Raw genomic sequence first — 13,961 nt, 5'->3', positions numbered from 1 at the left:
TATGAGCGATGCCCACCAACGCAAGTTGAAGCACATGTGGCAGAGGACTCATCTCGTGTCAGCCTAACAGCTCCCTCTGGAAAACCCAGGGCTGCCCTTGCCTGGCTCCATGAGATCTCAATAGTCAGCTCTCCACCTTATGTGAGACCTAACTGTGCAGCACAGCCTCCAGATCCCATTCCCTTTCACTTTTGCCATGTTAGGCTCTGTGCTAATATTTTTAGTAACAAAACCCCAATTACATTGTAGAGGGCTGGCACAGATTTTGGCCATGATATTTGCAGCCCGTGGCAGTCAATAAGGAACTGAATGGTTTTAAACACATACTGAATGCAGCTGTGATCATGATAGGAAGAGCTTTACTGGTCTGAAAGTGGCAGGTAAAAAGTAATTTGATATTACTGTTCAAATTTTAATCTTTGTTAAGCTTCAGAGTTAACATCTACAGCTATTAATGAGGACAGTTCCTATCTCTTAGAATTACTGCTCGGAAACTCCTCTGTCTGCATTTGAAGGTGATCTCTGTAACTGTAGAGGTGAGGTATTAATGAAAGCTAATTCATTAACTAATTCATGGAAGCTAATTATGCAGGAGCTTAAAAGGAGTTGTGGAACTACATATTGTGGTTGTATTACCGCATTAAACATTGAGCTCTGACTTGTGTAAACAGGCTTAGGTCACCAGACTATAGGCAGCTCTTGTTGATGAAAAGGGATGAAGAAATTTATTGGATTTCACAATATAATTTCTTTAATAGCATTTGGTTTAATGAACAAACCTTGTACAAAAAAACCCCCATATATATGAATAATAAAAGTTTCATATTTATATATACAGCTTTTATAGTTTCATTTAATAAGTACTTTGTAAATGCTACCAGTGAAAAACTCACTAAGAATACCCTCTAATGAAACAAGAACTGTATTTTACAGCATGAAGTACTGTTTCACGTAGATTTGTAAAAAACATCTTTTCACTAGATGAAACAACTTGGAAACTAGCATGATCATTTTAATGAAGAAGGAGAACTGCAGGTGTTACGAAGAAGAAGGACAACTTGAGGTGTTACTAAGTAACTATACTGAAAACCATGCTGATTACCTAGGTGGTCATTGGCTTCTTAATGGCATAAGTGCCACTACTCATAAAGTCAAATTTTTCCACAGGCTGGTATGCCCAGAAGAAAGTAAACTGATGGCTCCTGACCATCGCCTATTTCACTACTTAAGAAAGGTTTTTGTGTAGTATTTTGGAACTGAAATTACTATTTGTTCTAGACTTCTGCTCTGGGAATGCTCTGAGAGGCTGCTCTGACAGTGCAGAGTAATAAAGTACACATATGGGCTACAGACACACTGGGACAGCCCTCAGTGAAGAATTCCATCACCAAAATCTACATACTGCTGAGCGTGTGAACTGGCAGCTCACTGGAGATATTGGACTGACCCAAATGCTTCCCTCTCTGAACAAGGAAGAAGAGAAAGTCTTACCTGAAGCACTCTCCAGAAGGGACAAGCCATGTCTTTCCAAGCCACAGAGGGCACATGGAGACAGTCTGTGATTAAGTACCATCACAGTCCAACCACTATCTCACTTCATGGTTTTAACTGGCAGATCTGCATATGGACCAGGTAAAGTCATTTGGCTTCAGGTATTTAGGAAGTTGATGTCCTCATGACCTTAAAAAACTCTGAGCATTTTCCAACCATTCCTCCCTTTTGCCTCTGCTCTGCAAGATCCCACAGCACAGCCTTCCCACTTAAGTGTTCAGCCTCTTCATCAAAAGATAGCAAAAAAGATGTGTCTATAGGAGCAAACCTGGGGCAAGACTCAAGTCACAGAGATAAATTTTCCAAGAGAACAACTTAGCAAGCAGAGCATCACAGTCACTTGAATTGCAGTTTGCCTACTTCCTGAGACAACAGGTAAAACAATCCCCAAACTGCATTAGTTGTCTTCTAAATCACAATGTCCTAGAATTATTGCAGTGTGTATGTGCGTATAATTGTATCTATAAGACATATAAATTTGAAACACGTGTAAGGAAAGCAAATTTGTGTCATAATTTGATGAGAAAATCATATTCACATTGGTTAGGGAATTTTCAAGGATGTTTAGCTGTAGTGCAAGATGAGCCTTAGGACTTACTAGGGTCTCTGGATGATAAGAAAAATCTAAAAATTTGACATAAATCACACCATTAGATGAGTATACTAATCTCATTTTACTAAGAAAGCACTAACAATTGGGTTTAGCAGCTCATTGTTTTAAACATCTTTTCTATGATGAGTCAGAAGAATTATGAGACAAATTACAATCTGCTAGCACAGAACAGAAAGTAATGTGAATCACCTGCTCTCTCCAAGATTTCCTCCATCCTCACGAATAAAAAAGTACCATTGATGTGACATGATCATAAGCAGAATGTACTTGAGGTATTTCAAGATAATCAAGGCACACTGTCCAAAGAAAGTATGTCTAGTTGTTTTCCTTTGGTGCAGATTCAAAATTTACAAAAGGCTTGGGAAAAATTTACTCTGCCTCCTGCTGCTGTGTGTTAAGGCTCTTTTATTTGGAAAAATAACACATTACTTTGTGCTTGTGTTGCTCCAAAGTTCAGGACAAACTTACTTTACTCTCCAGGAATATGAATAGTTTAGCCAGCGAAATCACCTGCTCTAAGTATTGCATATACCTTTCTGAGCTCTCAGCTACCTTCAGATATTTCAGGCGCAGCTCCCACTGAAGCCCATTACAGTTACAAAATCAGACCTTGGGAAGTTCAGCTCTTTTGAGGAGGGTAACGTAAGGTGGCCAGCTGGAAAAAAGAGGGAGGAATGGAGCAGCTGCACACGTGCCTCACTCAAATGCCTGCTTACAAATGCTGCTGTGTACTCCAAAGAGCTCAGCTCCTGTAGAGGATAAATATTTGTTACAGTTAACAGACATCTTTGCATAAGATTAGCACATTTGGAAGCATGTGAAAGAAAATAAATTAAAGAGAAGTAGTACAGTGTTTATGTTACTTTGATACAAATACTTCAAAGTAAACTAGCCACAGCCCTTAAGCCTTACTGGGCCAGAGCATTCCTCAGAGGTTTCTGCAAAGCCTCTTGCACAGATCTTTTTATGAATTTATTTATTAAATGAAAGCTCACGATCTGCTTCACTGCTGTCCTCCTCCACAGGGAGTTTGCTATGAGCACAGGTGCTGTGATGATTGAGGGACTGGGCACACCTGACTGTCCTCAGGAAAGATGGTGTGGCTGGGCTGGACTTGGACAAGGAACCTTGGGCAGGGGCCAGTGATGTTCAAAGGGGCATGGATTCCAGCAGAAAGTCTACTTCTGGTACAATCTAAAGCACCTGGGATGCTTTCATCCTCTTTCACTGCAGTCTTTTCACAACCTCATTCTTGGTCACTAAATAGGATTTAATTTTTTAAATTATGTTTGTACCAGAGTTCTGTATTACTTTTTTAGTATCTTCTTGAAGAATTGTTATGGCAAAAGATAAAGTATCTTTTTGTTGTTGTTGCTCTTGAAAGGGGCAGTCTCGCTGGCAGAGTAAATTCGTTTGCATTTTTGTATCGTCACAGTTAGACTTCTTGTACACAAAACAATGCATTTAAAGACAACTCGGGTATCTTTGCATTAAACTGGAGGCCCAGTTTAGCATGTAGTATTTAGCTGTCTGAAGGAGAATTCTTAGGCCTGTCTCAACTTACCTCATTTAAAAATCTGTTTCCTAGCGGAGCTAGGAGTTGAGTACTTTGTGCCTAGAAGGTGCTATTTACTCCATGTTAAGTACTGAAGGAGAAGGCTCAGTGTTTGGGAAATTTGTTAACACTATTCCAAAAGCTTTGGTGCTGTTAAAGCAGTAAGTGTTATTGGGGAGCTAACGAAGAAAGTGCAGCATACCAGTCCACACAGCGCTACCATTATTTATTTCGCAGTAGAATTTGGATGCTCCAGACAGGGAATAGCAACCCACTGTGCCAGGCAATGTGGAAATACAGAAGGAAGCTACTCCCTATGCAAGAAGTTCACAATAAAAGATGATGGCATGCTTCTAAAACCATTGTTCCTAAGGTATGTAGAACACCTAAATATTCCTACAATACTTCATTGTTGAATCATAAAGTTATCAGCTGACATTCACAAACTCCTAATTTTTGTAGTATTCACAAGTTTTACTTTGTACACTAGTAAAAATGAAGTCGCACATGAACTCAGGGTAAGTATAGTGCCTTTTTCCTCCCTTTTTCAAAGGCAGTCCTATGTGTTACTACATTGTGCTACCAGGAAACTGGCAACTGATGGGCTAAAAAGAACTCTCATGAGTGCCTAGTAAAAACTACACCATAGAACATCTTCCCTGTCACCACTAGAGCTCTGCCTCCCCAAGCAAATCTAAATTATCTCTGCCAAGAATGATTTATCCCCAGGACTCAAGGAAATACCTCTGAAGCTCCTTTTCCTCTTTGCTCCCAGGTCACACTGCCAGTCAGGCATTTTTTGTGATTTGTGAATTTAGAATAAGGATGGAACATAGTCCTCCCCTGTAAACAGTCTGGTTTATGTCACTTTGTCTATACAAAACAGCCACAAAGCCAGGATAACTGGCAACAAAAGGATCACTGCCAGTGTAGAGAGACAACATCCAAAACTGTTCCTTTGCCAGCCCACAGACAGTGCCATGGCCCTAGATGCAGGAAGGCCAGAGCTATTACATGACACACAACATGTCCTCCTCCACTCTGATGGCTCTTGAGAGTTGCGAGGCTTTGGTATAACACAGAACCTCTCTCCTTTACAGCCCAGCAAATGGGCAATCCAGGACAAAAGCAACATCGGGTCTTAAGTCACCTTTCACAGAGGTGCCCTTGCTCCCCACTTGCATTTGAAGATGGAGACCCTTTCACATTACAGAAGCAGGACATGACACCTGAACAATGCACTAACCATAACAACACCTTTCCACAAAGCATAAACACCCAATCTCCTGTTACTAAATTTTATTGTCTCTTGGTAATTATCCTGTCGATGTTTTGACAAGAAAATTCAAGAATATCCCAGTCCCTTGCTCTTTTTGTCTGAAGGCATACCATCAGATCTACAGAGATTTTAAGGAGAAGGAAGTGTCAAAATATTGGCAGCATCCTCGTGCTAAAGAAGAAATAAAAGCAAAGTGAAGGCAAGGGAGTATTCTGTGCTAAACTATTCACCCAGTATAGGCTTGTGTCTGACTGTTTGACAAGTTATGAATTCTAAAGCTACTCACAAGACTTAATAGATGCTAAAAATTGCCATGCTAACCTATGTTATCATTCCTGTTATCAAAAGTGTTTATTGCAAAACTTATTGCAATAATTAGTTCTAAAACATTAGATTCTATTTATTTTATCTAAAAAAAATCAGTGACTGAAATAGAAATAGCTTTTAATTAGCATTATTTGTTAAAGCCTGCACAAGAGATAAAACTGAAATTAATTTCCAGCAAGAACTGCTTGTCCAACCCCACCTGTATATAGACAGAATGTGTTTTCATACACACATAAAATATGTAAGAATTTTAAAATTTTAAAATGTAATATATAAATGTGTGTGTGTGTGTGTGTATATATATATATATATATATGCATGTACATATAAAAATTGAAAATGTATAAAATGAATTTATTTGTGTCATTATGAGGTGAAGATATGAAGAACAAAAGGGTATGAGGATATTTCCCCTTGTCTTTTAAAGGTTGCAAGAGCAAGTCACAAGATGACTAAGTTGTATGTACATCTCCAGTTTACCTTGTATTCTTCATGCACTTAAACTGCAAAGCTCAGACCAGCACATGCTAAATTTTGACTGACACAGAAAAGACATTAAAACCAACCCTGAGGTGCAAATGTTGTGTGTCCAGGAAGGTAAGAGGATGAAATTCATGTCCTTTTAGCTGAAGGGTGGGACACTGCTCAAACAGGACAACTAGGCTATGGCAGTATCATCTGCCTTGATAAACTGAAATTACAGTCGGAAGTAAACCCTCTGTGTGCAATGCAACTGTACCTGCAGCGAAATGAGGGGGGCATATAGCTGACTGACAGTTTCAGGTCTGAGACTTCTGCACGCTGAGATCTGCCTGTATAACACTGGGGCTTCTGCTTGGAGCATTGCTCCTTGTTACTAGGAGCAGTGAGGATATCTGCAATGGTGTAAGCTTAAGTAAGATGGTTATGGAAGCAGTTTATTTACTGTGATGTTAAAAAATTTATTTGTTAGGATCTTTACTCCTTATTTTCACTGTTCAGAAACAATTATTTTCCTATGGATTTCATCATGCTCCCAAATTCATGCACAGCTTTTGTTCTACTTTCTGATACAGAAGAAAATCTTAAGACTGTTATATTCCTTTGGAAAGATGAACATTTAGGACTAAATTGAAAAGGAGAAGAAGTACCCAACATTTTCTCCTGAATTAGACAAAAGGCTTTTTGCACAGAAGACAAAACTCTCCAAGCTTTCCAAAGAAACTTATTCATTCAGGAATTAGGCAATATCACAAAGCTAATCAACCTTCTGCTTTAACTACAATGTGGTTTACCTTGCTTATGACTTCTCTCAGAAACATAAGGCAAAACAGGGCATACACTGTCTCTCAGCCAGTGTATGCACTTCCCTCGGGAGGGGAGAACAAGTGCTTCATGCATTACTGGAAGACACAGAGTCCAGTATAAAAATTATGGGAAGAAAATTTATAGCACGCTCTGGTATTGATATTTTCTGGTGACCTAGATTAAATGTTGATGTGTAAATTAGTTGTGGCTCCGACAATGCAAAACCCTGAATAAGCCTAAATAACCTGCAACTTCTGAAAGAAACCGTATCTTCCTCTACTTCAGCATCACTAACACTGCCACATCATTCTTCTAGGAGGGCAAAAAGGACTGTCATTACAGGAGATTTTTGGCTTTACCACATTTCTTTCTTAAACAGTTTGTTCTGTCAAAGATTTTCCCTTTGCTACTTCTCCCCTTCACATGGCAGAATAATGGAAAATTAGATTGGAAGGGTCCTCAGTAGCTTTTCTATACTATTCATGGGTCTCTTTGCACTGAACGCTGCCTCTGCAGATTTCTGCGTTTAGTGTCTAGTGTATAACAACAGTGTTGAAAGCATAATAATGAAGAAATATGTGAAGCCAATATATTTCTGTGACAACAATTTCTTGAACTGTCATGAATAATGATCTCAATAACTACTATTATTTTGAGGGAGAAGATTTTTGCCCATTAATTTGATTTACATTAACTGTTTTTTTTGCTCCAATTTTCCTTCTAAACTGCAGAGGAGACATACAGTTTTCTGTGAACTATTACACAACTTGTATACAAACAAACCTAGAATTGCTGTGGTGGAGGTGGTGCTTCACACCTATATCAAAAACCTTTTTGATATTCTACATTCTATATTAACTGCTAAATAATAAGGACAGTTTGCATAGCTCTCTACAGTGACTAATACTCAGTTTTGAGTCTTTTCCCGACAGTTAAAATGACGATTCTAGCTGGTGAAAGCACCAGTACCATCTACTTTAAGGTGGTGCACCACAGCATCATCTGTGTGTGTTTGAAATAAGTCACATCAATTCACATTACTCAGTGTCATTTATCAAATCCTATCTGTGCGCTCTCTGATTTTGATCAGAAAAATTGCTAAAACTACAAAATCTAGAGAGCTTTATTAAGAACAACAGTAACCCCTACTGGATTGTGACTGTCTCCCTGGAAACCTAGGAGATAAAACACCTTGTACTGCTTTGTGGAAAAGGCACAGCCCGCATAACTACGATGAAGAACAAGTCATTCCTCTGCTTGCAATAAATTTCAGTGTCATCATTTCCTGGATTAAATTGGAAATCCTGCAGAATTTACAGTCAAGATTGCTGAAAGATATCTGTTCCTTGCATTCAAAATTCAAATTCAGAGCATCTTTGTTTTATATTTACAGATAAGTTATGAAACCAGGCTTATGCCAGCTAGTTTGTTTCTGTGTTAAAAATGACAAGTAATAGAATGTATTTCTTTATGTGCCTGAAAACAAGGGCCTTCACATATGATTAATAATCTAAACAAATTACCAGTCTGCTGAATATATGTCCTAAACTTATCTGAGTCCTCTTCAAACATACTGGGGTGTGTGCAGGGCTGCACGGAGGAGATACAGGAGCAGAGGTACCATAAGCTACTGTAATAGAAATCTCTTGGTCTCGTTAAACAGCATATATATATCAGTATCACAAATTCAGCATTCCAGTTCTTTCTGCATATGTAGCATTTCTGACAAATGAAGAATATGTTAGCAGAGCTATTTTCAGTGACATTTTACTATCCTGTCAAAAAAGTTCGAGCACTGTTTCTGCAAGATTTTTTTTCTAGACTATCATCTCAAAGTAAGATCTCCTTTTTCATTATTGGAGAGTTCCTCTGGGCTACCACAGAAGCTTTCTGGTAAACTGGAAAACTAAACAGAAAGGGACAATTAGGAAAAGGGAAAACTGAATGAAAGTCTAACAACAGATCTAACTTCATTAATTAATCTGCTTAGTGATAGACATTCACGATTTGATTCTATGCATGACTTGTTTCACAGAAATTCTACCTTTGCTTCCCAATGTGAAGTAATCAAGCTTGATCACAATACAAAGGTGATGGAGAAAAGGCATCTGGATTAGCGATGATTAAATAAATGAGCTGGAGAAGAGGAAGGATATTTTGCATAGACAGCATTACAGAGTTCCCAATGAATCTGAGAAACAACAAAGACTGGGGAATTTCAAAAGCTCTTACCAGTATTTATGTTGTCTCTCAAGTATATACCAGACACATCTTTTTTCACAGAGATTTTTTCCACATTTGGTTCAATTCACCTTAAAACAGTGTAGTTTTCCAAAAGGTGTTCCTTTAAAATTAAGCCCCTTTAAAGCTACTTTGAAAGCAGAACCCCAAATTGTGGCCACTTTGGAAAGTCCAGGCCACTCAGCCCCAATCTGTGTTAACTTGCTAATGGCCGCACTAGGTGCGCAGCAACATGAAGTAAGTCTTGAGTGCTTCTCAGAGGCATACCTACTCCGTTTAGGCACTTAGGTCCCCTTTCCAATGTCTGGGGAAAAAAAGGCCTCTAAGCTAGCCAAAAGAATGTACTGGAGAGGCTGGTATGCCTCAGACTCCATTCCTCTTCAATCTCCTAGTTTTACATTATGTGTGTGTGTGTAAAATGCATGTATGTACATATGAAATAAAAATTCTTGTTCTCTGATGTTTAAGAGCTCTCTCTGGAGCTAACAGAAGCACCCACCTCTAAAAATAGGGAAACATAAAAGCACTAGGGTAAAGCCCCTGACTTAAATGGATTCAAATCTGTATCTGCAGGATTTGGTTACTGCCTGTTCGTAAGTTGTTAAGGAGAATGAAGACACCCACCTGAAGAAGAAAACTGTCAATATAGTAACTACTTCTTTTTCCTTCTTCAAAACAAGCTAAAATTACTCAAATGTCCCAAAGTGGTGTTAGTTCATGACTGTTTACAATGTTCTTGCAGTACATGGTATTTTTTCTTAATAATTCATTACTGTTACTTGATGCTTTTACATTGCCAGCATGCAGTATGCACTGCATTTTGTTAAAATGTCTATGTGACATCTGATAATGTCAATTTGACAAATGAGTTCCTTATTGCATAAATGCCCATTATTTCATGTAAAGTTACAGTGGGCTATGCCACAGAAAAAATTTCTACTAGAAAAAAAGGAATATATGAAGTAGACTATGGACAGATACTAAGAGTTCAGTTCTAAGATAAAATCTAGGACAGATCGACCTGTCACACATAAAGCCAAACATCCTTCCATGTTAGGTGTCCTAAGAATGTAAAAAACCAACAGCAGCAAAGAACTCTAGACACACAACATAGCTGATAAACAAGTTATCACCTATGCTCCTGGGACCATTCCCAAAAAATCACTCAATTTTATTAAAATTTCAGATGTCTGCACTAGCTATCTGTAAGAAGATGAAATGTCATCCTTCCCTTCGAATTTCCAATCTAAATATTTGCATTTAAAAAGTTGAAAGGATGAAAGAGTTTGTCATCCGAATGCTTTTTTCTCTGGAGTTCACCCTTCATTCTCTGTTTCAGCAGTACTTTAACAGTTCCTTCACAGTAAGAAAATGCACACCATCAGTAATAACAGTGTCTCTATCTTTCACTATGTAAATATGTATTTCAAGACTTTAAAACACAGAGTTTGATCTAGTCATTAAAAACCTGAAAACCTGTTACTGTTAAATTTAGAATCGGCACCTAACTTGAAAATCAATACTGCATATATTAATACCTACAAAGCTATCAAATTATGTCCAAAATAACAAGAATGATTAAAACAAAATCCCTTATATTCACTGAAGAAATTTCTTTCTAAAGAAATTAATCAGGCTATCTAGATGGAATTTGTTTTCACTATTCTATTGTGCAAATTCACAGTACAGTCATCAATTTGAGCTATAAAGAATACAACTACACCTTTAGCAAAGACCTCAGTATCAGTAATTAAATCAACAGAGTAAACATATAACATTTATAAGCAATCTGGTAAATATTTTATTGTGGTTTTCTTCACAAATAATTTTCAATTAAGAAATAAAACTTCAATCTGAAAAAGTTACAGCAGTTTCTTGCACATCTAAAATTTCTAGAATAGTAAAACATTCTAGAACATGAAATTTCTAACATTTTTATCACTGTATGTACTCAAACAACATTAATTTATTCAGATGCTTCATGCATTACTAGAAAACAAATCTGTTATTCTGTTAGTCTATCATCAGAAAGGAAAAGCCATCTAGTGAATACTTTGAAAAATATAAATAATTGCAAGTATTAAATTATTAACTGCAACATGAATACACTGTCTAAAGTACCATTTTAATTTTCTTAATAGTTCCCTTTTTCTATTTAGGCTAACAATGTGAACGCAAGGACCGATTTCAAGCTTTGCCTACGTGACAGATGACTTCTGGCATAGCAAGGTTTCCCGAGGTTGTGACAATACATACATTTTAACACTGTTGAGAAAGCAGAGGCCCTTTTTAAGGACATACTTGTCCTTACCACAAACCTGTAATCTTGCTTCCAAAAGCTTGGTGTCTTGTTTTTTTTTTTCCAAGGTGGGAGAGCAGTGGTGTTAGGTTTATTGTACTGGTGCAAAGCACCACACCACTTTTCTGCTACTGCTCTTTCGACTTGGGAAGCTAGCAGAGTACGCTTATATCAGCAAAGGATCCTCTGCTCCCACATGGTTTATGCCTCTTTTCAAAGCATGTGTGAAATATCTAATAAATGTTACATTCCCCAAACGGACTGCTTTCTCTCTTCCTTGGTGGGCTTGCATTGTTTGATTTCAAGCCAAGGGCTTTGCAACTAGTAAGCAGCACGTTTGCAAAAAAGGAGCGTTAAGTTATGGGCCTGAACTAGTCATTATTAAATCAGCAGGCACTGAATTAAATTCAACCTTCTGTTATATCCCACAAAAATCTCACAGTGGAAGCACCTGCATTACAAATATTATAGGACGTGACTCCACTTGTTAGCAAAATGTTTCTATTTATAGCAACAGGAAGAAATTAGAGCTGTACCCATAAAACATGACCAGAACATAACAGACAGAATCAATCAGCAATTGTTCCTATTGCTAGTTTTGTGATTTATTTTTTCCAGTGCTGACCCATTACAAAAGGATAACTCAGCTTCCTTTATAAGCTTCTCCCTTCAGTCTTCTCTCCTAGAATATAAATGTCATTCGGAAGCTTGAAACCGAAATGTTTTTCTTACCAAATGCTATTTTCCTTCATCATGTGCTGAGAATGAATGGTTCTTCTTGAACATTCAGCTGCTAAAGAAAAAAAAAAAGTGCATATCAAATTTTCATTCTGTCCACTTTGACAAAGGCTCTTTTTCATGTTAAGGCTTATAGGAAAATGAAGATGCTAAACCTCAAAATATAAGTGCAGTTGGACTCATTTCTCCACCTGTGCAGATTCATGATACTCCTTTTAATGGATTTCTTGAGAAAATGAGGCGAAGAAAAAATTATGCAGATGCATAAAGAGCAGAGTATACCACAGGGAAAATGCTGGTAGAATAATGAGAGTTGGGATCCTAGTGCAGTCATATTTTGAATATTTTGCCATGCCTGTCTTCAGTGACATCTCAGTCAACAACCGAATACGGGTCTGAACAGACTGCTTTGCTAGCTGGCATGTCACTGGGAATTGTCATCAGTGCTTAAAAGATAAATTACCCTGAATTAAAAGGTTTAAAGCAGTTGTGCAAAACTTAAATCACTTTTTGGATGTCAAAAGTATTGGTAATATTATGGCTTGCTGAAATAATAATGAAAAAAGTCACATGATCTAATATAAAGCTACCTTGGATAAAGAAAGATCTTGGAGTTTTCTGTTTCTTACCTGGCAACAGCGCTTATCCAAAACTCTTTAGGAAAATATATTTAAACTATGTTAATTCCTTGTGCTTTTCTTCTAAGAAAATTTTAAGCTTATTACATCTAAAACTAGTTTTAAGAAAGCAGTTGAACCTTGGACAAACCATCCTTTCTGTTTCTTAGCTTCACAGCCTTCCCTGAAGATTTCCCTACTACTTCAGTCTAAACATTTTCTGTGAAACATCAGTGACAACCGTGTCATGCAGAACTTTGGGGGTTTATGTATACAAACCACATTTTAGAGGCATTTAGTACTGCACGTGTTTTATTGAAGAATGAATGAATAAAACAGCCTCACTAATTAAGCTGCTCTGGAAATAGTAATCAGTTGGAATTTCAGGTGTCAAAGCAAAGTAAGATTATAAAATGTGCTTCAAAAGAGCCATTAAAATAATGTTACTTTAAATGTATAGTTTTTAACCAAGTTCCGAAGCACTTCGGGAGCTACTTTTTAAATGTCTTCTGAGTACCACTGTTAACCGTTTTGTAAAAGGAAAGGAAAACAAATTTCAATCACTGTTTATGGAAGGGGATTTAAGATTAAATAATCCATTATACAAAGCAGCAAAGCATTCACTGTTGGTCAAACACTGTAGAACGTTGTTCAACACAATACTGACACATGCTAACTGTTACATCCTAATAAATACACATGTAAGCATATGGCAAAAAGTATTTTAAAGTAGCCATCACCAGGTCTCTAAATAAAATTCTATTACACTGACTTTCTATGATACAAAAATAATAATAATCTTTAGAATAATAAGTGTAGTACAACAGTTACATTTACTCACTATACAAATAGTCCGTTGGTGAGAGATCGAGATTAAAGTTGTTGCCTATCCTTACACAGCGGCTCTATAAATGCATGTTATATTAACACATCACAGATAATTGCTTTTACTGTAGTTACTTTAAAGTATCTGTTAACAAAACCCAAGAAATTAACCAAGAAATGGCTTGGTTGATATGTATTTTATCTATTATATTACAGGAGCATCTTAAGCAAGGATGATGCTCTACTCCTCTTGGCACTGTACAACTGAGTGTAAATTGATAATCTCTAAAATGACCAACACAACAAAGTACACTGCATAGCTCTTGTAAATTTTAGCTTCTTACATAAACTATCTTATGTATACAAAGTATGAATAGTTTGCATAGTTGCACAGTAATAGTTATTCACACTGGGGTTTTTACACTGTTCTTAAAACATGGGCAGCTAACATTCAGACCAGCAGTCTGCTTTATAAGAATCCACAAACTTAATTCATATGCTGTTAATCAGATATTGCTCAAACATAAGTTACAGAAGAAATAGGCTGTCACTTAACTTACATTAATTGTAAAATACACTGATTTATCAAAACATTGATTGTACTTAATATTAATTCTTTTACTTTTGAG

This window comes from Athene cunicularia (assembly GCF_003259725.1).
Source record: "Athene cunicularia isolate RWA chromosome 3 unlocalized genomic scaffold, athCun1 chr3_part1, whole genome shotgun sequence".
NCBI classification, from domain to species: Eukaryota; Metazoa; Chordata; class Aves; order Strigiformes; family Strigidae; genus Athene; species Athene cunicularia.
The sequence above is the reverse complement of the archived record's forward strand: the minus strand, read 5'-3'. Positions refer to the sequence as shown.